This window comes from Amblyraja radiata, chromosome 2, assembly GCF_010909765.2.
Source record: "Amblyraja radiata isolate CabotCenter1 chromosome 2, sAmbRad1.1.pri, whole genome shotgun sequence".
NCBI classification, from domain to species: Eukaryota; Metazoa; Chordata; class Chondrichthyes; order Rajiformes; family Rajidae; genus Amblyraja; species Amblyraja radiata.
In genome coordinates this window covers 1845213-1872163 of record NC_045957.1, presented here as the reverse complement: position 1 = coordinate 1872163, position 26951 = coordinate 1845213, and the positions used below count along the sequence as shown (strand labels likewise).

General features: G+C 47.7%; 1 protein-coding gene across 1 annotated transcript in view; it reads right to left on the bottom strand.

Moving 5' to 3' along the window:
* The window catches only part of LOC116984164 (protein rapunzel-like), a 106887-nt gene that overhangs the window by 46726 nt on the left and 33210 nt on the right, over window positions 1-26951 (bottom strand). The gene's annotated exons all lie outside the window — the stretch shown is intronic.

The following is a 26951-nucleotide window of genomic DNA, read 5'->3' as shown; positions in this document are numbered from 1 at the left end:
AAGCTTGAAAGGGTTCAGAAACGATTTACGAGGATGTTGCCAGGACTAGAGAGTGTGAGCTATATGGAGAGGTTGAGTAGGCTGGGTCTCTATTCCATGGAGCGCAGGAGGATGAGGGGAGATCTTATGGAGGTATACAAAATCATGGGAGGAATAGATTGGGTATATGCACAGTCTTCTGCCCAGAGTAGGGGACATAGGTTCAAGGCGAAGGGGAAAAGATTAAATAGGAATCTGAGGAGTAACTTTTGCACACAAAGGGCGATGGGTGTATGGAACAAGCTGCCAGAGGAGGTAGTTGAGGCTGGAACTATCCCATCATTTAAGACACAGTTAGACAGGTACATGGATAGGACTTGTTTTGAGGGATTTGGACCAAGCACAGGCATGTGGGACTAGTGTAGCTGGGATATTGTTGGCAAGTTGGGCGGAAGGGCCTGTTTGCACATTGTATCACTCTCTGACTGTGGGTCTGAGTGCCATAGAGTCAAAGAATCTCACTGTACATCACATAAGCCAGCCCTACTGCCCAACTGGTCAGTCCCCACCATGATGCTGAACCTGCGCACTTGCCTGCACCTGGTCCATATTCCTCCAAAACATTCCTGCCTATGTAGGGTGGTTCATGGACAGCACCGACCCGATGCATTGAAGGGCCTGTTTCCCTGTTCTATCAATCTGTGACTCTGTCCATTACAGCATGATCATCCTTTAAATGTGAACTTCAGATGCTGAATCAGAGGAAGTAAATACGTTTGCTCATGGATATATATTTGCATGAATTATCTGTTAATGAGCTTGTACCAGTATGTATATAACACTGAGTGTCATGGTTTAAGATTGCAGTTTTATCGCCCATTACGTAACTACTCCTGGAGAAGGTGGGGTGAGCCTGGAACTACTGATCTTCTAATTAAGGCAGTGACATATTTTGGGAGGGAGGTCCAGGATTTCAACCCAGCGATGAGGAAGAACTAGCTGAAGAACTTCCAAATCAGGGTGAAGTGTGAGTTAGAGGGAGCCCGATAGATGGTTCCTCGTATACCCCTCGCCCTGCCTTTATTAACCATATAACCATATAACCATATAACAATTACAGCACGGAAACAGGCCATCTCGACCCTTCTAGTCCGTGCCGAACACGTATTCTCCCCTAGTCCCATATACCTGCGCTCAGACCATAACCTTCCATTCCTTTCCCGTCCATATAACTATCCAATTTATTTTTAAACGATAAAAACGAACCTGCCTCCACCACCTTCACTGGAAGCTCATTCCACACAGCCACCACTCTCTGAGTAAAGACGTTCCCCCTCATGTTACCCCTAAACTTCAGTCCCTTAATTCTCAAGTCATGTCCCCTTGTTTGAATCTTCCATACTCTCAGTGGGAAAAGCTTATACACGTCAACTCTGTCTATCCCTCTCATCATTTTAAAGACCTCTATCAAGTCCCCCCTTAACCTTCTGCGCTCCAAAGAATAAAGCCCTAACTTCTTCAACCTTTCTCTGTAACTTAGTTGCTGAAACCCAGGCAAGAAATAAGGACCCTCAGATCCCGCTGTACTTCCCCTTTTCCCAACTTGACTCCATTCAGATAGTAATCTGCCTTCCTGTTTTTGTTACCAAAGTGGATAACCTCACATTTATCCGCATTAAACTTCATCTCCCATGCATCTTGCCCACTCCCCCTATTGGCTGTTCAAGTTATAGGGTTCAAGAACTATACGGCACGGAAATAGGCTCTGTCGCCCACCTTGTCCATGTCAACCAAGTTCACATGCAGGACTAGTCCAAATTGCCTGCATTTGGCCCATATCGCCCGCAACCCTTCCTTTCCATATATTTATCCAAATGTTTTTAAAAATCAGAATATTCTCAATTTTACGGTTCGCTCTGTCAGGGCATCCCAGATGCAGACTCCCTCTAAGTGAAATAGTTGCTCCCAAGGTGCCCCTTAAATCTCTCCCCTCTCACCTTACACTTAATCCCGCTGGTTAGAATTATCGCCACTTGATCTTGTACACCTCAACAAGGTCACCTCTTAGCCTCCTATGCTCCAAAGATAACAGTCCTGGCCTATCCAACCTCTCCCTGTAACTCAGGCCGTAGGTTTAGGAATTCCGGCTGGTTACGTAACTGAAATTGCATTCTGTACACCGTGCATTGTGCGCTGGTGTGGAGGGAGGGACTGTATGGGTGGTGGATGCGGTGCTGATTGAGCAGGGCTGTTATATTCTGGCTTCTGGAAGCTCCCTGTAGTAGCTCTTGGAGTTGAATCATCTCCAACCCGGATCGCCACTGTAGGAAAACATCCTGTTGGAAGAACCCAGCGGGTCAAGCAACATCTCTGGAGGCAGAGGGGTGGGTAACGTTTCAGGTCAAGGGTCAAACGTGTTAACTTCATTAGTTCATAAGTTATAGGAGCAGAATTAGGTCATGAGGCCAATCAAGTCTACCCCGCCATTCAAACACTGCTAAACTATTCCAAAGACCGTGGAACATTGAGCTGCCGGTCCTGACCCTCCCTCAACCAGGATTCAGTCACGGCTACAACGTCCCAGTCGCTCATGCCTATCCACGCCCTTAACTCATCTGTCTTACCCATCAGGCCCCTTGCATTAAAATACATGCAGTTTAAACCAACCTTTCTTCCTCGCTCTCCGCCTTTCACCTGTGGAAAGAAATCCTTCGACCCAACTTGCCCACACCGGCCAACATGTTCCTTCTGCATTAGTTCCAACTGGTTCTTGATTCACCTACTCTGGGCAAGAGACTACACCTACACGATCTATATCTCTCATGATTTTGTACACCTCTATGAGATCACCCCTCATCCTCCTGCGCTCCAAGGAATAGAGTCCCTGCCTGCTCAACCTCTACCTATAGCTCAGGTCCTCGAGTTATGGCAACATCCTCGTAAATCTTCTCTGTACCCCTTCCAACTTTACAACATCTTTCCTATAACATGTTGCCAGGAACTGAACACTGTACTCTGAATGCGGCCTCACTGACATCTTATACAACAGTAACATGACCTCCCAACTTCTGTACTCATTAGGGAGTAAGTCAGCGGGACAAGTAGCATCTCTGGATAGAAGGAATGCGTGACGTTTTGGTCAACATCCTGCTTCGGACCAAAGCTTCAGACTGAGAGTCAGGGGAGGGGGAGACACAGAGATAAGGAAATGTAAGGTGTGAAAATGAGACATCAAAGGGGATGAGGCCAATGGCAAATGTAGAATAGATCATTGTTAGCTAGGAGAAGGTAACAACGAAGCATACAGAGATAAGATGTAATCGGGGACAGTGTGGTTGGAGAATTAGGAAGGAGGAGGGATGGAGGGAGAGGGAAATCAAGGATTACTTGAAGTTGGAGATGTCAATATTCATACTGTTGGGGTGTAAGCTGCGCATGTGAAATATACCCAAAGTCTGACAGATGAAGGCCAATGTGCCAAAAGCCATTTTGACCACCCCGTTTACCTGCGACTCAACCTTCAAGGAATCATGCTTTACAATACTCCCCAGAACCCTACCATTCATTGTGTAGGTCCTGCCCTTGTTGGGCTCCTAAAATGAAACTACTATCTTCAAAACAGCCCACTTTTGTATCATCTGCAAACTTGCTCATCTTGGTTAATATGTTCTAATCCAAATAATTGACAAACAGTAACGGGCCCAGCACCGAACCCTGAAGCACACCAATAGTCACAGTCCTCCAGTCCGCGAAGCAACCTTTAATCATCATCCTTTGCCTCCTTCCATGAAGCCAATTTTCGATCCATTCAGCTATCTCTGCTGGGATCCCATGCGATCAAACCTTCCAGAGCAGCCTACCATGTGGGACCTTGTCGAATACTTTGCTGAAGTCCATAAATGTAACATCTACAGCTCTGCCCTCATCGACCTTTATTGTCACGTCTTCAAAAAACTCAATCAGATCTGTAAGCCGACCTCCCATGTACAAAACCATGCTTACTATCCCTAATTAACCCTTGTCCATCGAAATGCACGTTTTGAGATAGTTTGCGGAAATATAGTCCATGCTGACCAATGATCCCCACACACTATCCTGCATACGAGGGACAATTTACAGTTTTAATGAATCGCATGGCATCCAAGGAGAGATAGCTGAATGGATACAAAATTGACTCCATGGAAGGAAGCAGAGAGTGATGGTAGAAGATTGCCTCTCAGAATGGAGGCCTGTGACTAGTGGTGTGGTTCAAGATTCGGTGTTGGGCCCGTTACTTTTTGTCAGCTACATCAATGATTTGGATGAGGGCGTACAGGGCAAGATTAGCAAGTTTGCTGTTGATACAAAAGTTTGTGGTTTTGAAGACAGTGAAGATGGTTGTGAAAGATTGCAGCAGGATCTGGATCGATTGGTCAGGTGGGCGAAGGAATGGTTGTTGGAATTTAATACAGAGAAGTGTGAGGTGTTGCATTTGAACACCGGCGTGCCACAGGGCTGTGTGCTCAGCCCTCTCCTCTACTCCCTCTTCACCCACGACTGCATCCCTAAGTACGGATCCAACGCCATCATTAAGTTTGCTGACGACACCACGGTGGTAGGACTGATCAGTGACAACGATGAGTCAGCCTACCGAGAGGAGGTCCAGCACCTGACAACCTGGTGTGCCAATAATAACCTCGTCCTCAACTCCAAGAAGACGAAGGAACTTATTGTCGACTTCAGGAAGGTCAGAGGGGGCAGACATACCCCCATCCACATAAACGGGACCGAGGTGGAGCGCGGCTCCAGCTACAAATTCCTCGGGGTACACATCTCGGAGGATTTGTCCTGGTCCCTCAACACCTCCAAGCTGATCAAAAAGGCACAGCAGCGCCTTTACTTCCTGAGGAGGCTCAACAAAGCCCACCTGTCCCCCCAGATCCTGACCAACTTCTACAGGTGTACCATCGAGAGCATCCTGACCGCCTGCTTCACGGTATGGTACAGCAGCTGCACTGTTGCGGACAGGAAGGCACTACAACGGGTGGTGAAAACCGCGCAGCACATCATCGGTGCCCCGCTCCCTGCCATGGATGCCCTCCACCGAAAACGGTGTCTGAAACGAGCTGGGAAGATCATTAAAGACCCCTCCCACCCCAACCATGGACTGTTTGCCCTCCTCCCATCAGGGAGGCGGTACAGGAGCCTCAGGTCTCGTACCAGTAGGATGAGGAACAGCTTCTACAATCATACCGTCGCATTGCTGAACTCGGAGTCCCGCCGATAGATTCCTCCGTATCCTCCGTCCCCATTGTTTAATTATTCTGTATTTTTTATTATTCTGTATCCTCTTTTTTTTTTTATTTTTCTATATTGCACTACTACGGACTGACGCAAAACTGCATTTCGTTGTACCCATACTCAGTATTTGTGCAATGACATTAAAGTTGAATTGAATTGAATTTTGGGACGTCGAACAAGGGCAGGACTTACACAGTAAAGGATCGGGCTCTGGGGAGTGTTGTAGAGCAGAGGGATCTAGGAGTACAGGTGCATGGTTCCTTGAAGGTCGATTCGCAGGTAGATAAGGTGGTCAAAAAGGCTTTTGACACTTTGGCCTTCATCAATCAGAGTAATGCGTATAGTAGTTGGGAGGTCACGTTGCAGTTGTATAAGACGTTGGTGAGACTGCATTTAGAATATTCTGTTCAGTTCTGGGCACCATGTTATGGGAAAGATATTGTAAAGCTTGACAGGGTTCAGAAACGATTTATGCGGATGTTGCCAGGACTAGAGGGTGTGAGCTACATGGAGAGGTTGACTAGGCTGGGTCTCTATTCCATGGAGCGCAGGAGGATGAGGGGAGATCTTATAGAGGTACATAAAATCATGGCTGGAATGGATCGGGTAGATGCACAGTCTTTTGCCCAGTGTAGGGGACATAGGTTCAAGGCGAAGGGAAAAAGATTTAATAGGAATCCGAGGGGCAACCTTTGCAAACATAGGGTGGTGGGTGCATGGAACAAGCTGCCAGAGGAGGTAGTTGAGGCTGGAACTATCCCATCATTTAAGAAACAGTTAAGAAACAGTACATGGATATTACAGTTTTGAGGGATATGGACCAAGCACAGGCATGTTGGGACTAATGTAGCGGGGAGATTGTTGGCACGGGCCGAAGGCCTGTTTCCACATTGTATCACTCTCTGACTGTGAGTCTGAGTGCTATAGAGTCAAATAATCTCACTGTACATCACAGAAGCCAGTCCTACTGCCCAACTGGTCAGTCCCCACCATGATGCTGAACCTGCACACTTGCCTGCACCTGGTCCATATTCCTCCAAAACATTCCTGCCTATGTAGGGTGCTTCATGGACAGCACCGACCCGATGCATTGAAGGGCCTGTTTCCCTGTTCTATCAATCTATGACTGTCCATTACAGCTTGATCATCCTTTAAATGTGAACTTCAGATGCTGAATCAGAGGTAGTAAATACATTTTCTCATGGATTAATTATTTGTCTGAATTATCTGTTGATGAGTTTATGTACCAGTATGTATATTACGAAAAGTAAGATCTTGATCGCTTTTGATTTACTGTGATGTGATTTCCGAGAGAAACCCGCCACTTACTTCCATCATTTTTGGCCACCTTGCTCAGAGCCCCCCTCCGCCGGACTGGACTGGAGGATTTTTCCCATCGAAGAAAAATCAGAGAGATATTAATATTTAAAGAAAATTTGCCTTTCTCTCTGATGCCCCCGCTGGCGGCAGGGGGGAGGGACTACAAAACCCGGAAGTGTCATGGCTCACTCAGTCTCTGCCAGCCAGAGGAAACAAGAGGGTCACGGCTCTCTGAGCTGCGAATAACATTGAACGCACGTCTACTCCACGGTGTGTCCCCAGAATGTGATTTTCAGCAAAGGTGTTTGTTGTTTGCAAAGTGTTTGCCCAATTGGGTTGGCTTTTAAAAGGGCTTTCAGCAACTGTGTTTTGGTGGCTTGTAAAGTGTTTTTCTGGCCTCTTGGGTTAGCTTTTTAAAGGGCTTTCAGCAAATGTGTTTTGTTGGCTTGCAAAGTGTTTTTGACCAATTGGCTTGGTTTTTAAAGGGCTTGCTTGCAACAGTTTTCGGATGGATAAAGTGTGAATAAACATTTATTAGATCAGGTCTGTTTAATTGCAAAATTGGGACTCATTCTGTGATTTTCGCTTAGTTGCAAGATGGCGCCGATTACGTCATTTCCGGTTAGCGGCATGCTGGCGCTAAGTGCGTCATTTCCGGTTCGTGGCAAGATGCGAGAGGGTGACGTCAAGATGGCGCCGAGTGCAGGCGCCGTTGTATAATTCAAGAGATCTGACTGCTCTGTCTGTGGTGAGTGTGTTTGTTGGATGTTATTTAAAGCACGTTTTTACTTCAGCACCAGCAGCGTGCGTGCGTGTGTGTGTGTGCGTGATCGTCTGATTAAGGCAGTGCCATATTGTGGGAGGGAAGTCCAGTATTTCAACCCAGCGATGAGGAAGAACTAGCTGAAGAACTTCCAAATCAGGGTGGAGTGTGAGTTAGAGGGAGCCCGATAGATGGTTTCTCAGATACCCCTCACCTTGTCTTTATTGGTTGTTCAAGTCATAGGGTTCTTTAACTGTACGGCACGGAAACAGGCTCTGTCGCCCACCTTGTCCATGTCAACCAAGTTCACATGCAGGAATAGTCCAAATTGCCTGCATTTGGCCCATATCGCACTCAACCCTTCCTTTCCATATATTTATCCAAATGCTTTTAAAAATCAGAATATTCTCAATTTTACGGTTCGCTATGGCAGAGCATCCCAGATGCAGACTCCCTCTAAGTGAAATAGTTGCTCCCAAGGTGCCTCTTAAATCTCTCCCCTCTCACCTTACACTTAATCCCTCTGGTTATAATTATCGCCACTTGATCTTGTACACCTCAACAAGGTCACCTCTTAGCCTCCTATGCTCCAAAGATAATAGTCCTGGCCTATCCAACCTCTCCCTGTAACTCAGGCCGTAGGTTTAGGAATTCCGGCTGGTCACGTAACTGAAATTGCATTCTGTACACCGTCCACTGTGCGCTGGTGTGGAGGGAGGGACTGTATGGGTCGTGGATGCGGTGCTGATCGAGCAGGGCTGTTATATTATGGCTTCTGAAAGCTCCCTGTAGTTGCTCTTGGAGTTGAATCATCCCCAACCCGGATCGCCACTGTAGGAAAACATCCTGTTGGAAGAACCCTGCGGGTCAAACAACATCTCTGGAGGCAGAGGGGTGGGTAACGTTTCTGGTCAAGGGTCAAACGTGTTAACTTCATTCGCTCATAAGTTGTAGGAGCAGAATTAGGTCATGAGGCCAATCAAGTCTACCCTACCATTCAAACACGGCTGAACTATCTTTAGCTCTCAACTCCATTCTCCTGCCTTCTCTGACGCCCTTACTAATCAAGAATCTGTCAATCTCCGCCTTAAAAATATCCAATGATTTGGCTTTGACAGGACAAAGGCTTTGACGTTTTAGGTCGAGACCCTTCTTGAGACCAGAAACCGTCTTGACCCAAAACGTCATCCATTCCTTCTCTCCATAGATGTTGCCTGTCCCGCTGAGTTACTACAGCATTTTGTGTCTACCTTCGATTTAAACCAACATCTGCAGTTCTTTCATACACATGACCTTCTCTGGCAGCTTGTTCCATACACCAACCACCCTTTGTGTAAAAAATTACCCATTAGATTCCATTCAAATCTTTTTTCTCCACCTTCACCCTATGTCCTCTGGTCCTCGATTCTACTCTGGGCAAGAGATTTATTCTCCCCGCTCTATTCCTCTCATGATCTTATTCACCTCTATATGGGGAGAAGGCAGGCACGGGTTATTGATAGGGGACGATCAGCCATGATCACAATGAATGGCGGTGCTGGCTCGAAGGACCGAACGGCCTCCTCCTGCACCTATTTTCTATGTTTCTATATGATTACCCCTCATCCTCCTGCACCACTAGATTCAGGAACAGCGTTTCCTCCCGCAGTTACCTGGCAACTGAACGATCCTGACATAAGCTAGGATGTACTCACGATCCTTCAACCTACCTCGTTGCGGGCCATGCACTTGTTTTGCTTGCACTTTCTCTGTAGATGTAACACTATATTCTTCACTCTGCTTATTTTCTCCTCAGCATTACCTGAGGGTCCGGCCCCAAACATCACCTATCAATGTTATCCAGGGATGCTGCCTGACCTGCTGAGTTACTCCATCAAGAGAGTCAAAAAATGACCTATTGTACTCATATGTTTAGTATTTTAGTTTATTTTAGAAATACAGTGCGGAAACAGGCCCTTCGGCCCACCGAATCCACACCGACAAGCGATCACCGCATACTGACACCATCCTACACACCAGGGTATGTGTTGTGATTTCCTTGGCCAGCACGCAAAACAACATGTTTCACTGTTTCTCCATTCCCGTGACAATAATAAATCGATACTAATAGGCTGTGGGCCGAGGAGCTTTATTCGACAGTTTCGTGACCCAAGTCACCAAACTACATTAAATGTTCACATATTGTGTAAAAAAACTATACAAATCACCCCTGAAACTCGTCATGAACAACACTTGAACATTTTTATTAAATTTGAGAAAAAACGGAAACATTTCGGGTCATTTTTAGTCCAATCAATGCACGTTTAACATTGAGTTGTCTGCCAGTTGGCCAATCATGTGCTTTGTTTCAGGCTAGCACACAACATGGCTGAGAGGGCTTCACTGATGCCTGTTTTACTGGAGATTTACGCGGAACCGTATATCATCGCCGCGAGCGGGGGGGGGGGGGGGGGGGGGGGGGGTTGGCTGTACAAAGTGCCGCCTGTAACGGCCGTTTCTAGGCTCCGACCACGGCAGAAAAACGGAGGGAAATTGATCGCACTTTATAAGCTTCCATTGCAGTGAGAAATTGTCAGAAATGGTTGATGTTTCTGTAGACATGAATTGGTGATGTGAACTTGAACTAGTTTTTCTATTGTTATTCTCATTAACATTAAGAAGAGGTTGACATTTTATGAATTGAAGTCCATGCAGACTTAATGACTATGAGATTTTTTTTTCTAGCCTCTACTTAAACTTGAAATAACTTATCAATTGTAGTAAATTACAGTGTAAGTCTCATTGACATTAAATAGAGGTTGACACTTTATGAATTGAAGTCCATGCAGACCTAGGTACTATGATATGTTTCTTTCTCTATCTATTCTGCACCCTCTGCTCCTGCACTTGAACTTGAAGTCTTATCTATGGCAGTAAATTGCAGTGTAAGTCTCATTGACATTAAGAAGAGATCGACATTTTATGAATTGAAGTCCATGCAGGCCTAAGTAATATGAGATTTTATTTTTCTGCAGCCTCTGCCCTTCCACTCTTCACAGCCTGTCCACACAAAAGTGCAATGTGCTTTAATGAACACTACTTTGCAGACTACAATAATTTGCAGACTTGCCATCCCACCTACCTGGACATGCATACATGTTTAATTTCCTCATTGATATGTCGATATTGTCTTACATAATATAAAACATGAAAAGATGTAAAATACACCCTGACACATATTATCTTCTATTATTAGGAGGCAGCAGTGTATCCCGGGTTATCATGCAGAGTGCTGTCGTCACTTCTGCAACATAACAACAATAAATGGAGCGATAGCAAAGTCTAGAAGGAAGAAAGGTAATGATACGACTCAAACAACAAATCATTTTACTCATGGTCAGATGATGTTACTTTGAAAAATGAAAAGATATATTTGAGGATGTTGACTTATTTTACTTTTCATTCCTTTTCTGTTTTCTTTTTCCTCTTTCAATTGAGTTCAATACGCTGAAAAGGCTGAAGCAGGTGAATCACCTCAAGAGGCAGTTCCTGATGGTGAAGCAGATGAGCCGGCCCCAAAGAGACTGCTTCGATCCATGACAAGTCGTAGTCAACAAACAGCAACTGTCGAGCACACTGACCGTAGGCATGTCCTACCAGTGCATTGCATCATTTGTAAAGGTTCAATGTACACAAAATAAATACATTATGGAAAAAAATGATTACATAAAGTTTTATTTTAATGTGGATCGTTTCACTGTTTATTCATTATTATTTAAACGATGAGTGAATTACTTATGATAATGGCGTGCCGCTGAATGACTGCGACAATCCACCCACCGATCCACACATAGATACATACGCACATCCACACACACACATCCATCCATCCATACGCACACTTCCATGCATGCAAACACACACATACATGCACACATAAATCCGCACACACACACACACATCCATTCACACGCAGACATACATGTACACATCCAAACATACATGCACACATACATACATCCACACGTAAATACACACTTACATCCACAGATACATGTTTGAAAGGGGGGGGGGGGGCTATAACATAAATATAAGCTCATTGTAGCTTAAAATGAATATCCATCGAGTAAACATCAGAGTATTCGATTCTTGGTCAGGATGTGACATTTACATCAGAAATAAGACAGGTCTCTAACAGGTCTGGCACTGCCCCAGTCCCACTATGGCTGTTACCCCCACTCTCACCACTTTGGCAGTCAGCGGGGCTCAGTAAATGGGGAAACCTAGAGGATCTGTCCTGACCCTTTAATTGGGCAGATTCACGAGCCCTTAAAACCTGGGACATAACCATATAACCATATAACAATTACAGCACGGAAACAGGCCATCTCGGCCCTACAAGTCCGTGCCGAACAATTTTTTCCCTTAGTCTCACCTGCCTGCACTCATACCATAACCCTCCATTCCCTTCTCGTCCATATGCCTATCCAATTTATTCTTAAATGATACCAACGAACCTGCCGCCACCACTTCCACTGGAAGCTCATTCCACACCGCTACCACTCTCTGAGTAAAGAAGTTCCCCCTCATGTTACCCCTAAACTTCTGTCCCTTAATTCTGAAGTCATGTCCTCTTGTTTGAATCTTCCCTATTCTCAAAGGGAAAAGCTTAATCGCATCAACTCTGTCTATCCCTCTCATCATTTTAAAGACCGCTATCAAGTCCCCCCTTAACCTTCTGCGCTCCAGAGAATAAAGACCTAACTTATTCAACCTATCTCTGTAACTTAGTTGTTGAAACCCAGGCAACATTCTAGTAAATCTCCTCTGTACTCTCTCTATTTTGTTGACATCCTTCCTATAATTGGGCGACCAAATGTGCTGCAGTCTAATTTAATTTCCTATTAAGGTGACTGGAACATGTCTGCCTGGCACTGCCCCGGTCCCACTATGGCCGTTACCCCCATTCTGCACACTGGCAGTCAGTGGGGTCCAGTAAAGGGAGGAACCCACAAGAACTGCCCTAACCCATTAATTAGGCTGGTTCAGGAGCAGGACCTCTGCGGCATGTCATTAAAAAACACACTCACAATTATATTCATCATATTATTATTATATAATATTATTATACTTAATTATATATGATAAGATTCATATTAACAGGTTATATATATATATATATCTATATATATATTGGTATACTAATATATAGTTTAAATAGACTGCAACACGGAAATAGGCTGCCCATGGTGTAATACGGGCATTGGCCACTAGACGGCGCTTATTTTCCCGTTCTCATTTTCTAATTAGTTTATTTAATTAATGTCCAACTTTTGGCAATGACGAGGTATGACTTCCTTCTCAATAATATTTCATCTAAATCTGTGGAGATTTTCATGTAGTTTGGTGACTTGGGTCACGAAAACCTATTTCTAGACACATTTTTGATGCTCGGCCCACAGACTATAATAAACCGAGCGTTAATTTTATTGCTGATATCTCCAGCGCTGCCATAAATCCCCCGCCCAGTTTTGCTGGACTCCTGACAAATGCCCCTTTGGCCAGGATGTGGTCGGGGGTGGAGGCTCCAAGACGTGGTCGAAGAGGGAAGCTCCAGGGGGGAGGGGCTCCAGGCCTCAGCTGATCCACAACAACAGGGCGAGCGCTGCTACTTAAGGCGGGGAAAGGCATTGGGGGGAGCAGAGCTGTTGAAGGGAGGCAGTAGGGAGAGCTCTGAGTTCGCGGAAAGCAGCAGGAGGCGACACAAAGTGTCTACGATACAGGTAAAGGGTTTAGCTGAAATGACGGCGGGCATGGGTGGGTACGAAGGAATGGTGACTATGAAGAGCTGCGATGGTTTGGAGGACACCTGGAAACGGAGTGTCTCACCCACAGGGTCTCAGATGATCAGGCAACGGAGAGAGAATCATACACATGATCGGCGGGTGTGGGACTGGGGCGACTGGTCCACTGGCACTCGAACAGATTTGATGGGCTGAACAGCCTCTCGCTGTGCCGTCATAATTCTTACTGCTCGCCCCGCGACTACTCCGCTCACACCCTGCCCGCTGGAAAGGTGGTGGGGGAGAGAGTGGCCGAGGGGGGGTGGAGGGAGGGGGGAGTAGAGCGGCCCACAGCCCCTCACCTCCTCCGACAGCGTAACTCCCCCCCACCCCCCGTGTGTGTGTGTTACCCAGTAAGTTAGCAGGACTCAGGTTAGAGCGACCTGAGGCCGGAGCCAGGGACGAAATGAGGCCGGCCACGGGAGGAGAACTTACAGCCCCGGAACAGGATAAGCAGCTTTTGCCGACGGGGGAGTGGGAGCCGGCTCTGGCGAAGCCACCTCCACTCATTCGTACCGTCCATTCCCTACACAGACGCTGCCTTGCTCGCTGAGTTCCTCCTGCACTTTGTGTTTCGCTCAGGATTCCAGCATCTGTGGTTCAGGTGAGGTAATCGCTATCACAACATGGGGATGACACCATTTATTGGTGGGCGCACGCGCACACACACGCAAGGTTTCGCCCGTGGCCCATGTGGACGGCAACATCGGGAGCTGACCTGGTTGGTGACCTCCAGCAACAGTAGCTTCGTCCGCCCCGAATCGTGGGCTTCACTCGGCTCGTTGGCGGGGCCTTTCATCGCACGGTGCGGCGATGGAAGTTCCCGCGCCCGGCGATGAAAGGGCCCGCGAAAGGGCCGATTCAATCTCCCCACTATGATATGTGCACCACAAGGACGCCTCCCTCAGTCCCACCCCCCAACTTCGCCTCTGACGGACACCTCACTCATCCAATCATCGCGCTAAATCATCATGTCCAACCCCCACTGCCTGCTGACCGACCTCTCTCTCGTCCAGTCGGCGCCCTCGATCATCAGTCCCACACCCCACCCCCACTGTCTCGCTGAAAGCGGAGATCTTTAATTGAAATGTTTTTCACTGAATTTCAAAATCCGGATTACAAAACATGGGGGGAATTATCGCCCATCTCCCAAAACATGGGCGATTTCCGCCCGTGATTGTGTTCTGATTTTATTCTCCCTAAATTCACATGAATTATCTAGATTCCACCGCTAACCTGCACGGGGGTTAATGAATAGGGCGAGAACTCAGTGTGCCGAAGGACCTGTTTCCTGTGACAATGACTGGGTGGGCCGAAGGGCCTGTTGCCATGCTGTATCTATCTGTGACTATGACTGGGTGGGCCGAAGGGCCTGTCTCCGTGCTGTATCTCTGTGACAATGACTGGGTGGGCCGAAGGGCCTGTGGCCGTGCTGTATCTATCTGTGACAATGACTGGGTGGGCCGAAGGGCCTGTCTCCGTGCTGTATCTATCTGTGACAATGACTGGGTGGGCCGAAGGGCCTGTTGCCGTGCTGTATCTCTGTGACTATGACTGGGTGGGCCGAAGGGCCTGTTGCCGTGCTGTATCTCTGTGACTATGACTGGGTGGGCCGAAGGGCCTGTCTCCGTGCTGTATCTCTGTGACTATGACTGGGTGGGCCGAAGGGCCTGTCTCCGTGCATTATCTCTGTGACTATGACTGGGTGGGCCGAAGGGCCTGTTGCCGTGCTGTATCTATCTGTGACTATGACTGGGTGGGCCGAAGGGCCTGTTGCCGTGCTGTATCTCTGTGACTATGACTGGGTCGGCCGAAGGACCCGTCTCCGTGCTGTATCTATCTGTGACTCATCACCTGTCTGTTCTTGGCGTGACCCTCTGCTTCATTCGAGTTTGACATCCGTCGCCGCGACATGGCGCAGGATTTCGTTCAAACATTAATCTTGTTCTCTATTTACTCCCCCCACGTTCCATTTAACCTACATCCCTCCCTCCGCCTTTACAATTCACCCCTTCTCCCGTTATCTGACATTCATTTACCTTCCTTTCACCTCCTGAGTTTGGCACCTAAGCCCACCTGCCAATGACCCTCTCGCCTGTATTCACCTATCACTAGCTAGGCTTTGTCCTGCCCCCACCCGTTTTCCAGCCCCCCCCCCCCCCCTCCTCCCCGCACCCGGTCAGACTGAAGAAGGGTCGCGACCCGAATCTTTGTCTGTCCATTCCCTCCACAGATGCTGCCTGAGCCGCCGAGTTGCTCCAACGCTGTAGTTTTTGTTTGATATTCCAGCATCTTCATTTCTTCGTGTCTCCGTTAATCTGGATCTGTTTGAACTGTTTCTTTCCAGCAGCGGCGCGGCGCAGACCACACCCTGAGTCCCACGATCCAGGCCCAGTCATGGCGGCCAGCGCGGAACTGCTTAGCGCTTCGGCGCAGCTAACGGAGAACACGTTGAATGCAAGTGTAGCGACGGGGCTGTTGCAGGATGTAGCCCAGTTCGCCTCCACGGCCGGTGTGTTGTCGGGAATCTTCCAGGTGGGCGGCACCATTCTGAAGCTGGTGCTGGGAAAGCAGGACAGCGAGGAGCTGAAATATATGAAGGAGCAGTTCCAGATCAGCAGGAATCAACTGGATGTGATTTCTGATCAGATCGGGCAGGTGCTGTTGGAGATCCAGAGGAGCACGATCAACAACCAGTACTTCCCATCGAGGAGAACTTCAAGAACCAGTTCCGCAAATACATGGAGTTCCTGAGCTTAGCGCCCGAGTTCCGCGACAAGGAGCGAGAGGAGTACCTCTCCCAGGTATTCCAGGACATCACCGACTAAACGGCGCCCTCCAACTCCACCCTCCCCTTCGGGTGAGTTCAACGTCTTTTTTCCTCACGCATCCCTTCGATCGGAACACCCTGTCCGCTTTCCACCTGCACAGCGCGGAAAGCAGTCATTTAGGCCCAACCTGTCCATGCTGACTTCATGTCCATCAAGGCCAATCCCATTTGTCCGAATTAGACCAGACCCCTCACCACATTTGCCATCTAAGTACCAGTCCCATCGCCCTGGACACGTTGTAATTGCACCTCCCTCCGCCTCTTCGCCTCAACTTTCAAGAGTATTTTATTGTCGAAAAGGAACAATGACATTCTTACTTGCAGCAGCACAACGGATATGTAAACCTGGTACTCCATATCAATGAAATATATTTGATGGAATATATTGGGAGGGCGGGGGTGGTGAACGTGTGTAGGAAGAAACTGCAGATGCTGGTTTATACCGAATGCTGGAGTAACTCAGCAGGTCAGGCAGCATCACTGGAGAAAAAGGGAACAGGTGACGTTTCAGATCGAGACCCTTCTTCAGATTGAAAGTAGAATCGGGGAGGGGGTTGGGGGGGGGGGGGACCGGAGGTAGGTAAAGACTAACACATGCTGGGGCCGGTAACAGATGACCAATGAAGGGTTTAGCCCACAATGGTCCATTGTTGGCTGGGGAAGAGGTGATAAAGACGGGAGAGAGGGGTGCAAACAGTCCACTGACAGAGCGGATCAGATCCATACATCTGTACCATTATTAGTTAACAAAAATTGGTGTCCGAGCTGGAGGTAACGACTTCGTTACAAAAATAGTCTGGTGCATCAACAAATGCGCGGGTTACCCGGTGGAGGTTTCGTGTGGAAACAGCCGATATTACCATCACCTCTGGGTGAATCCAAGCAAAGCCAGAAATCAGAGTTCCCCGACATCCCCCGTGCCACTCGGTTCATTTAGTCTATTCCGTCATTCAATCATGGCTGATCTATCTCGAGTACAGGTCCAGTGCTCATCATAGGCTTCCCCACACAAACGCTCATCATAGGTTAACCTACTCATTCCTGGGATCATTCTGGCAAACCTCCTCTGCACCCTCTCCAGAGCCAGCACATCCTTCCTCAGATATGGTGCCCAAAATTGCTCACGATATTCCAAATGCGACTTTACCAGCGCCTGAAAGAGCATCAACATTGTTTTAGTATTCTAGCCCTCTTGAAATAAATGCTAGCCGGGTTGTTTCCTTTGATACCGATTCGACTTGCAGATTATATTTTTGGGGAATGCAGCACCAACAGTCCCAAGTCCCTTTGCACCTCCGATTTCTGGATTCCCTCCCGATTTAGACAATTGTTTGTTTTTATTCCTACTACCAAAATGCATGACTCCACAATCTGCCACACTATTTCCCATCTCTGCCCACTCCCCCAACCTGTCCAAGTTGCCCGCTCACGTGCCTGCCAAGGTGGTCTCAAAAGCCACGATCGTATGACCGGCCACCACGACTCCTGGCCGCGCCGTCGGGTCACCTTTCACTATGGGTTTAAAAAGCTTGTCCTGCACATCTCCTTTAAACGTTTCTCGTCTCACAAATACATTCTATCTGGCAATTAACATTTCCATCCTGGAAAAAAAACTCTACCATATCTCGCAATGTTATAAACTTCTACCCAATCATCTCTCATTCACCGACGCTCAGAAGAAAACACCCTCATCCCTCTATTCCAGGCAGCATTCTGGTATGAGGAAGAGTCTTGACCGCAACGGCGATCATCCATCCATCCCGAGATGCTATCTAACCTGCTGAGTTACTCCAGCACTATGTGCTTTTTTAATATACTGATAAACTTCTGCACTCTTCCCAAAGCCTCTGCGTCCTTCCTGTAATAGGGCGACAAGAACTGAACTCAATGCTCCATAGACTAGCCGAACCGATTTTTTATAAAGCTGCAATATGACCTCCTGGCTCAAATACTCAATGGGCAACCAGAGAAGGCAAGTATACCATGCGCCTACTTTAACACTCTGGCATAGAGTGATACAGCGTGGAAACAGACCCCTTGGCCTAACTTGCTCACAATAGCCAACATATCTCACCAACACTAGTTTCCTCCCACCTGCCCCGCATTTGGTCCATATCCCTCCAAACCTGTCCTATCCGTGTACCTGTCTAACTGTTTCTTAAACGTTGGGATCGTCCCTGCCTCAAATACCTCCTCTGGCAGCTTGTTCCATATGTGTGAAAAATCTACCCCTTAGATTCATATTAAATCTTTCCCCTTCACCTTCAAATGATGTCCTCGGGTCACGGTGGCGCAGCGGTAGGGTTGTCGCCTTACAGCGAATGCAGCGCCCGAGACCCGAGTTCGATCCCGACTACGGGTGCTGTCTGTACGGAGTCTGCACGTTCTTCCCCCGTGACCGAGTGGGTTTTCTCCGAGATCTTCGTTTTCCTCCCACACTCCAAAGACGTACAGGTTTGTAGGTTAATTGGCTTGGTATATGCGTAAATTGTCCATAGTGTGTGTAGCATAGTGTTAAGGTGCGGGGGTCGCTGGTCGGCGCGGACTCGGTGGGCCGAAGGGTCTGTTTCCGCGCTGTATCTCTAAACTAAACTAACTTTGTGCAAGAGACTCTGTGCATTTACCCAATCTATTCCTCTCATGATTTGATACAGCTCTCTAAGATCACCCAGCATCCTCCTTCACTCCAAGCAATAGTCCCAGCCTACTCAACCTCTCCCTCTAGCGCACACACTCTAGTCCTGCCAACATCCTCGTAAATCTGCTCTGTACCCTTTCAAGCTTGACAATATCTTTCCTATAACATGGTGCCCTGAACTGAACACTGTACTCTAAATACGGCGTCACCAACGTCTTATACAACTGCAACATGACCTCCAAACTTCTATATTCAATACTTTGACTGATGAAGGCCAATGTGCCAAACGCCTTTATGACCAACCCATCTACCTGAGACTCCACCTTCAAGGAACCTTGCACCGACACTCCTAGATCTACTCTACTCTACAAAACACGCCAGACCCCTACCAGTCACTGTGCAGGTCCTGCGCATGTTAGACTTTCCAAAATGCAACAAAAGTTGTGTTGAACTTTCAGTGGGTTGTGGCCATGGGTTGGAAGAAGAGTGAAATGACCTTGTCTGTTCAGTGGAGCGATTCCCACCCGCGGACACAGTTAGTAATGTAATACCAGCTCTGCCCAGCGTGCGGCAGTATTGCACTTTAAACCACCTGCAAATTGCAGTCAAGAGTTGCAGATCGGTACAGCACAACACAGGCCCTTCGGTCCAGCTCGTCAACGTCGACGACAAAAGACACAAAGTACTGGAGTAACTCAGCGGGTCGGACAGCAACTCTGGAGAAGATGGGTTGGTGTCGTGCCGACCCGAAATGTCTTATCCATGGTCTCCAGAGATGTTGCCAGACCTGCTGAGTTACTCCAGCACTTTGTCTTATTTTGTTACTGGCATTTGCAATGCCCTATGTTTGCAAATTATTCATTTGGTTCCGTTTGCCAGCGCCTTCTCCCTCTGAACCTTTCCTATCCATGTACCTGTCAAGATGTATTTTTAATTGTGTTATATTCCCAGCCTCAACTACCTTCTCTGGCAGCTTCTTCCGATTGTGAGTATACATACTCTAACACCGTCTGTGTCTTCTTGTGTGCATCAGCAGCCGCAGTTCCATGTTCCTAACCTCTGTGTTGAAAACCGAACCCTCAGTCCCCGCCTTGACCCAGCTGAAACCCTGCCCAATCCATCACTGGTAAAAAAAAAATAAGACACAGAGTGCTGGAGTAACTCAGCGGGTCAGGCAATACCCCTGGAGAACTGGATAGGCGATGCTTCGGGTCGAGACCCTTCTTCGGACTGATCTACATCTCCGGCCCTACCTCAGTTCGGGCCGGTCCCTACAGGCACCTATACTCACCCTACCCCCCCCCCCCCCCCCCCGCCCCCTCCGGATAGTTGTTTGACTGGCTTAACCTGCGATGGTCTGGACTAACTGGAATAAGACGGCATGTTCTGTTTCACCAATTAAATAGTTTTACGGGCCGCGCCCGTGTCAATCGCCCTCGCCTGCTGCACCGACCGCCCACCCACTGTTAGCTCTCAGGTATCTATCTCCCTTTTTGTGATGACACCCCCCTCTCCACCCTTCACCCTCCACCCTCCACCCTCCCTGCTTATCCCGGTGAGTCAACGCCGCTTCCGCTCAACGACAAGACCGAAGTTTGTGCCAGAGGCTTCCTGTCACAGACTCAACCCCTCCCTCCCCCACACGGCCCCGCCCCACAGTGAGTGGAAACTCACAGCTCCAATTGTCTCCGTGTTTCCCGTGGGGAGCGGTGTCGCAGGGTTAAGGTGAGACAACGCAGTGAGTTTTTACTCCACGGGGGTACGCTTATATCTTGAACTTGATATTGGAACTCTCTGGTGGATAATAGACAATAGATAATCGACAAAAGGTGCAGGAGTGGACCATTCGGCCCTTCAAGCCAGCACCGCCATTTACTGTGATCATGGCTGACCTTCTTCTTCGTTCGTGTGCCGTGCACGGCCTAAAGTTGTTGGACAACTTGTTCTATTTGATCTTCCGTTTGTGCACGTCGAGTCGATTGCATTAGTCGAAACAGGGCGGACCACGTGAAGGTTGCAATCTTCCACCCCATCGTGGCTGATCATCCACAATCAGTACCCCGTTCCTGCCTTCAGTATTCAGTATTCAGTATTCAGTATTTATTTTAATGTCATTTTAACTGAGTACTTACATACACAGATGAAACGAAAACATTGTTTCTCAATCAGTTCCCATCAGTTACTTCCAAAATTCTTAAGGGGTTGGACAGGCTAGATGCATTGAGCATAGAAGTAATGATGTAATGTTAAAATTGTACAAGGCATTGGTGATGCCAATTCTGGAGTATGTGGTACAATTTTGGGGTACAATTTTGGGGTACAATTTTGGGGTACAATTTTGGTCGCCTAATTATAGGAAGGATGTCAACAAAATAGAGAGAATACAGAGGAGATTTACTAGAATGTTGCCTGGGTTTCAGCAATTAAGTTACAGAGAAAGGTTGAACAAGTTAGGGCTTTATTCTTTGGAGCGCAGAAGGTTAAGGGGGGACTTGATAGATGTCTTTAAAATGATGAGGGAGATAGACAGAGTTGACGTGGATAAGCTTTTCCCACTGAGAGTAGGGAAGATTCAAACAAGGGGACATGACTTGAGAATTAAGGGACAGAGGTTTAGGGGTAACATGAGGGGGAACTTCTTTACTCAGTGGTGGCTGTGTGGAATGAGCTTCCAGTGAAGGTGGTGGAGACAGGTTCGTTTTTATCATTTAAAAAGAAATTGGATGGTTATATGGACGGGAAAGGAATGGAGGGTTATGGTCTGAGCGCAGGTATATGGGACTAGGGGAGAATACGTGTTCGGCACGGACTAGAAGGGTCGATATGGCCTGTTTCCGTGCTGTAATTGTTATATGGTTATTATATGGTTATATGCAGGAAGATTGTTCCCGATGTTGGGGAAGTCCAGAACAAGGGGTCACAGTTTAAGGATAAGGGGGAAATCTTTTAGGACCGAGATGAGGAAAACTTTTTTCATACAGAGTGGTGAACCCCTGGAATTCTCTGCCGCAGAAGGTAGTTGAGGCCAATTCATTGGCTATATTTAAGAGGGAGTTAGATGTGGTCCTTGTGGCTAAAGGGATCAGGGGGTATGGAGAGAAGGCAGGTACAGGATACTGAGTTGGATGCTCAGCCATGATCATATTGAATGGCGGTGCAGGCTCGAAGAGCCGAATGGCCTACTCCTGTACCTATTTTCTATGTTTCTATGTTTCTATGATTAATAAAAACAGAACAAATACATATAGCTTTAAAAATTAAAATGACCATATCTGCTGTGTAGCATCCTGCTGGTTTAGCAGTTGATGCTCCTGTACCTCTTCCCAGATGGCAGAATGGAGAAGATGTGGTGTGATGGATGATAGGGGTCCTTAATAATGGAGATGGCTCTGCTGATGCTCCGCTTCTGATAGATCTCCAACAGGAAAGGGAGTGGGGCACCAATGATCCTGCTGGCTGTCTTCACTATCCTGTTAAGTTGGTTTTGCTCATAAGCCTTGCAGCTCCAAACCAGGAAGTGATGCCGCCCTGTTTTGACGAATGCAATCTACCTGGTGTGTACAATTAAATAAGATCAAATAGAACAAGTTGTCCTACAACTTCAGGCTGTGCACAAAATAAGCATGAAGACGACTTCACCACTCTGTGAAACGTCACCTATCCATGTTCTCCACAGATGCTGCCTGACCCGCTGAGTTACTCCAGAACTCTGTGAAACGTCACCTATCCATGTTCTCCACAGATGCTGCCTGACCCGCTGAGTTACTCCAGCACTCTGTGAAACGTCACCTATCCATGTTCTCCACATATGCTGCCTGACCCGCTGAGATACTCCAGCACTCTGTGAAACGTCAAGTCAAGACAAGTCAATTTTATTTCTATAGCACATTTAAAAACATCTCTCGTTGAGCAAAGTGCTTCACATTAGTGCAGGTATTAACGTGCTACAAACAGTGGTACATAGATCAACAATACATACATAAATACATACACACAGCGCTCTCTCAGAGGACCTCAAGAACGGCTTGAGAGTAGAAAATAAGTTTTAAGTCTAGACTTAAAAGAGTCGATGGAGGGGGCAGTTCTGATGGGAAGAGGGATGCTGTTCCACAGTCTGGGACTGTAACCACAAAAGCGCGGTCGCCCCTGAGCTTATGCCTAGACCGCGGGATGGTCAATAACCCCACGTCGGCCCCTCTGAGGGAGCTGGAGGTGGTGTGGTGGGTAAGCAGACTTTTGATGTAAGTGGGGGCAAGCCCGTTAAGGGAATTGTGAACAAAAATAAGGAGCTTGAAATTGATTCTGAACCGCACAGGAAGCCAGTGGATGGAGGCCAGAATCGGGGTAATGTGATCCTTTTTTCGGGTGCCCGTCAGGCGTCTCGCTGCGGCGTTTCGGACCAGTTGCAGGCGGGGCAGCGACGATTGGCTTATGCCAGTGTAAAGGGAGTTGCAGTAATCTAGGCGGGAGGAGATAAATGAGTGGATGACCTTTTCGAGGATGTCAAATTGGAGGAAAGGTTTTATTTTAGCTATGGTCCGAAGCTGGAAGAAGCTAACTTTTACCACGGCATTGACTTGTTTGTCAAATTTCAATGCGGAGTCAAATATCACGCCAAGGTTTTTGACGTGAGGTTTGAGTGATGAGGTAAGGCTTCCAAGGCTGCCAGCTATCGTTCTGGTTGAGTCCGAGGGGCCGAGTAGTATGACCTCAGACTTCCTCTCGCTTAGTTGGAGGAACTTCTGGACCATCCAACACTTTATATTATCGAGGCAGTGCATACGGCTGAGTAGATTTAATCCGTTGTTGGGTTTCAGGGGGAAATAGAGTTGTGTATCGTCTGCATAGCAGTGGAAGGAAATGCCGTGCGTTTGAATGACTCGGCCTAAAGGGAGTATAGAAACATAGAAACATAGAAAATAGGTGCAGGAGTAGACCATTCGGCCCTTCGAGCCTGCACCGCCATTCAATATGATCATGGCTGATCATCCAACTCAGTATCCAGCACCTGCCTTCTCTCCATACCCCCTGATCCCTTTAGCCACAAGGGCCACATCTAACTCCCTCTTAAATATAGCCAATGAGCTGGCCTCAACTACCTTCTGTGGCAGAGAATTCCAGAGATTCACCACTCGGTCCTAAAAGATTTCCCCCTTAACCTTAAACTGTGACCCCTTGTTCTGAACTTCCCCAACATCGGGAACAATCTTCCTGAATCTAGCCTGTCCAACCCCTTAAGAATGTTGTATGTTTCTAAAGGATCCCCCCTCAATCTTCTAAATTCTAGCGAGTACAAGTCGAGTCTATCCAGTCTTTCTTCATATGAAAGTCCTGACATCCCAGGAATCAGCCTGGTGAACCTTGTCTGACCTCCCTCTATGGCAAGAATGTATTTCCTCAGATTAGGGGACCAAAGCTGTACGCAATACTCCAGGTATGGTCTCACCAAGACCCTGTACAACATACACAGGGAGAAGAGAATGGGGCCTAGGATGGAGCCTTGTGGAACCCCGCAGCTAAAGCTAGCTGGGGAGGAGAAAGAGTTACCAATGTTAGTAGAGAAACTCCTATCGTTGAGGAACCAGCTCAGGGCAGTGCCATCAATACCAACCCCATTCCGGAGACGGTCAATTAGGATGGTGTGGTCGACTGTATCAAATGCTGCGCTGAGGTCGAGAAAGAGCAGAATTGCTCAGTCGCTGGAGTCAATGGTGAGAAGTAGGTCGTAATGTACCTTCAACAAGGCAGACTCTGTGCTGTGTTGGGCCCTGAAACCTGATTGGAAACTTTCCAGGATGGCATTTCGGTGAAGGTAAGGCAAATGTTGATTTAACATTACCTTTTCAAGGCCTTTTGAAAGGAAAGGCAGTTTGGAAATAGATCTGTGGTTGCTTGGCAAGGTGGGGTCTAGGTTAGGTTTTATCAGGAGGGGCTGGACCACCGCGTGCTTGAAACAGGTTGGAACAGCGCCAGTGGCCAGAGAATTGTTGATGATGGCGAGGATGCTGGGACCGGCTATTGCAATGACATCCTTCAGAAGGGCAGAAGGGAAAACGTCGATGGGGCAGGTAGCAGGTTTCATAGTGGTGACAAGCTTTACAAGGGAGGGTAGGGTAACGGGTTGGAAACAGTCTAATTTAGAGGAACAGACTAATGAGACACCTAGGTCACGGATGGGAGGGGAAATATTCGTTCTGATGTTCTTAACTTTGCTGGTGAAGAATGTTGTAAATTCTTCGCACTTAGCAGGGGACCCAGCTAAGCTGGTACTGGGGCAGGACATATGACAGAGGTAATAGTACTAAATAGGACCTTGGTATTTTGATGTTTTTGGAAATGAGGTCGGAAACGTGTTGCGTTCTCGCAGACTTTTTTGCTTCCTGGTATTTGAGAAGATGTATCGAATACAATTGCACTGTGATCAGACAGACACGCATCAATAATGTATGTATTACAAATTGGGAGACCAAGTCGAGTGTATGGCCAAGCTTGTGCGTGGTCCAGTCCTAAGTAGTCAGATTGAAGGACTCAACCGGGTTCATAAATTCATCAATGTGGGACAACCGGCATGAATGTTAAAGTCACCAAGAATCAGGACCCGGTCGAATTTGGGCAACAAGCTAGAGATAAGATCAGCAAATTGTGAGATAAAGTCCTTATGCATTTTTGGTGGGCGATAAACAAGAACAATTAAAAGTGGACAGATTAGACCAACGATAATGTCACCTATCTATGTTCTCCAGAGATGCTGCCTGACCGGCTGAGTTGCACCAGCACTCTGTGAAACGTCACCTATCCATTTTCTCCAGAGATGCTGCCTGACCCGCTGAGTTACACCAGCACTCTGTGAAACGTCACCGATCCATGTTCTCCAGAGATACTGCCTGACCCGCTGAATTACTCCAGCACTTTGTAACAATTTGGTCAATCTCTTTCGCAACCTTCGCACCTGAGGCACATACCCATGTGAGCCTCGACTCTTTCTCTGTGAATGCCAGTGAAGCGAGTGATTGTACCTGAATCCACACCTCCCTGGCAGCGAGTACCAGGTGTCAACCGAATTAATATGAATTTAAAGACTCCCGCATTAATGGGAAGGAAAGTTCGAGAAGGGATAAGAGAGTAAGGTCTGGGCTGATAGTGAACGGTGTGAGAGGGGAGATGAATACCGAAGTTAAAGTGTTGTATAAGAAAGGAAAAAGGAGGAGGAGGAGCCCGAGGGCTGAGGGGGAAATAGGAAGGGGAGGAGACAGCAAGGGCTAACAAAATTTGGAGAACTCAATGTTCATGCCCCCAGGATGCAGACTCCCCAAGCGGAATATGAGATGCTGCTCCTCCAATTTCCGCTGGTGCTCCCTCTGGCCATGGAGGAGACCCAGGACAGAGAGGTCGGATACGGAATGAGAGGGGGGGAGTTGAATTGTTGAGCCAGCGGGAGGTCAGGTTGGTTAATGCGGACCGAGCGGCGAAACGATCGCCAAGCCTCCGCTTGGGGCTCACCGATGTAGATCAGCTGACATCTAGAGCATCGGATGCAATAGATGAGGTTGGGGGAGATGCAGGTGAACCTCTGTCGAACTTGGAATGACTGCTTGGGTCCTTGAATGGAGTCGAGGGGGGTGGTAAAGCGACAAGTGTAGCATCTCTTGCGGTTGCAAGGGAAAGTGCCCGGGGAGGGGGTAGTACGGGAGGGATGGGAAGAATTGGCAAGGGAGTTACGGAGGGAGCGGTCTTTGCGGAAAGCAGACATGGGGGGAGATGGGAAGATGTGATGTGATGTGATGATGATATTGTATTCAGTTCTGTGCACCATGTTATAGGAAAGATATTGTCAATCTTGAAAGGGTACAGAGTAGATTTACGAGGATGTTGCCAGGACTAGAGTGTGTGCGCTAGAGGGAGAGGTTGAATGGGCTGGGACTATAGGTTGGAGTGAAGGAGGATGATGGGTGATCTTAGAGAGCTGTATAAAATCATGAGCGGAATAGATTGGGTAGATGCACAGAATCTCTTTCCCAGAGTTTAGTTTAGATAAGAGATACAGCGCGGAAACAGGGCCTTCGGCCCACCGAGTCCGCGCCGACCAGCGACCCCCACACCTTAACACTATGCTACACACACTAGGGTCAATTTACACATATACCAAGCCAATTAACCTACAAACCTGTACGTCTTTGGAGTGTGGGAGGAAAACGAAGATCTCGGAAAAAACCCACTCGGCACGGGGGGAGAACGTACAAACTCCGTTCAGACAGAACTCGTAGACGGGATCGAACTCGGGTCTCTGGCGCTGCATTCGTTGTAAGGCGCCAACTCTAC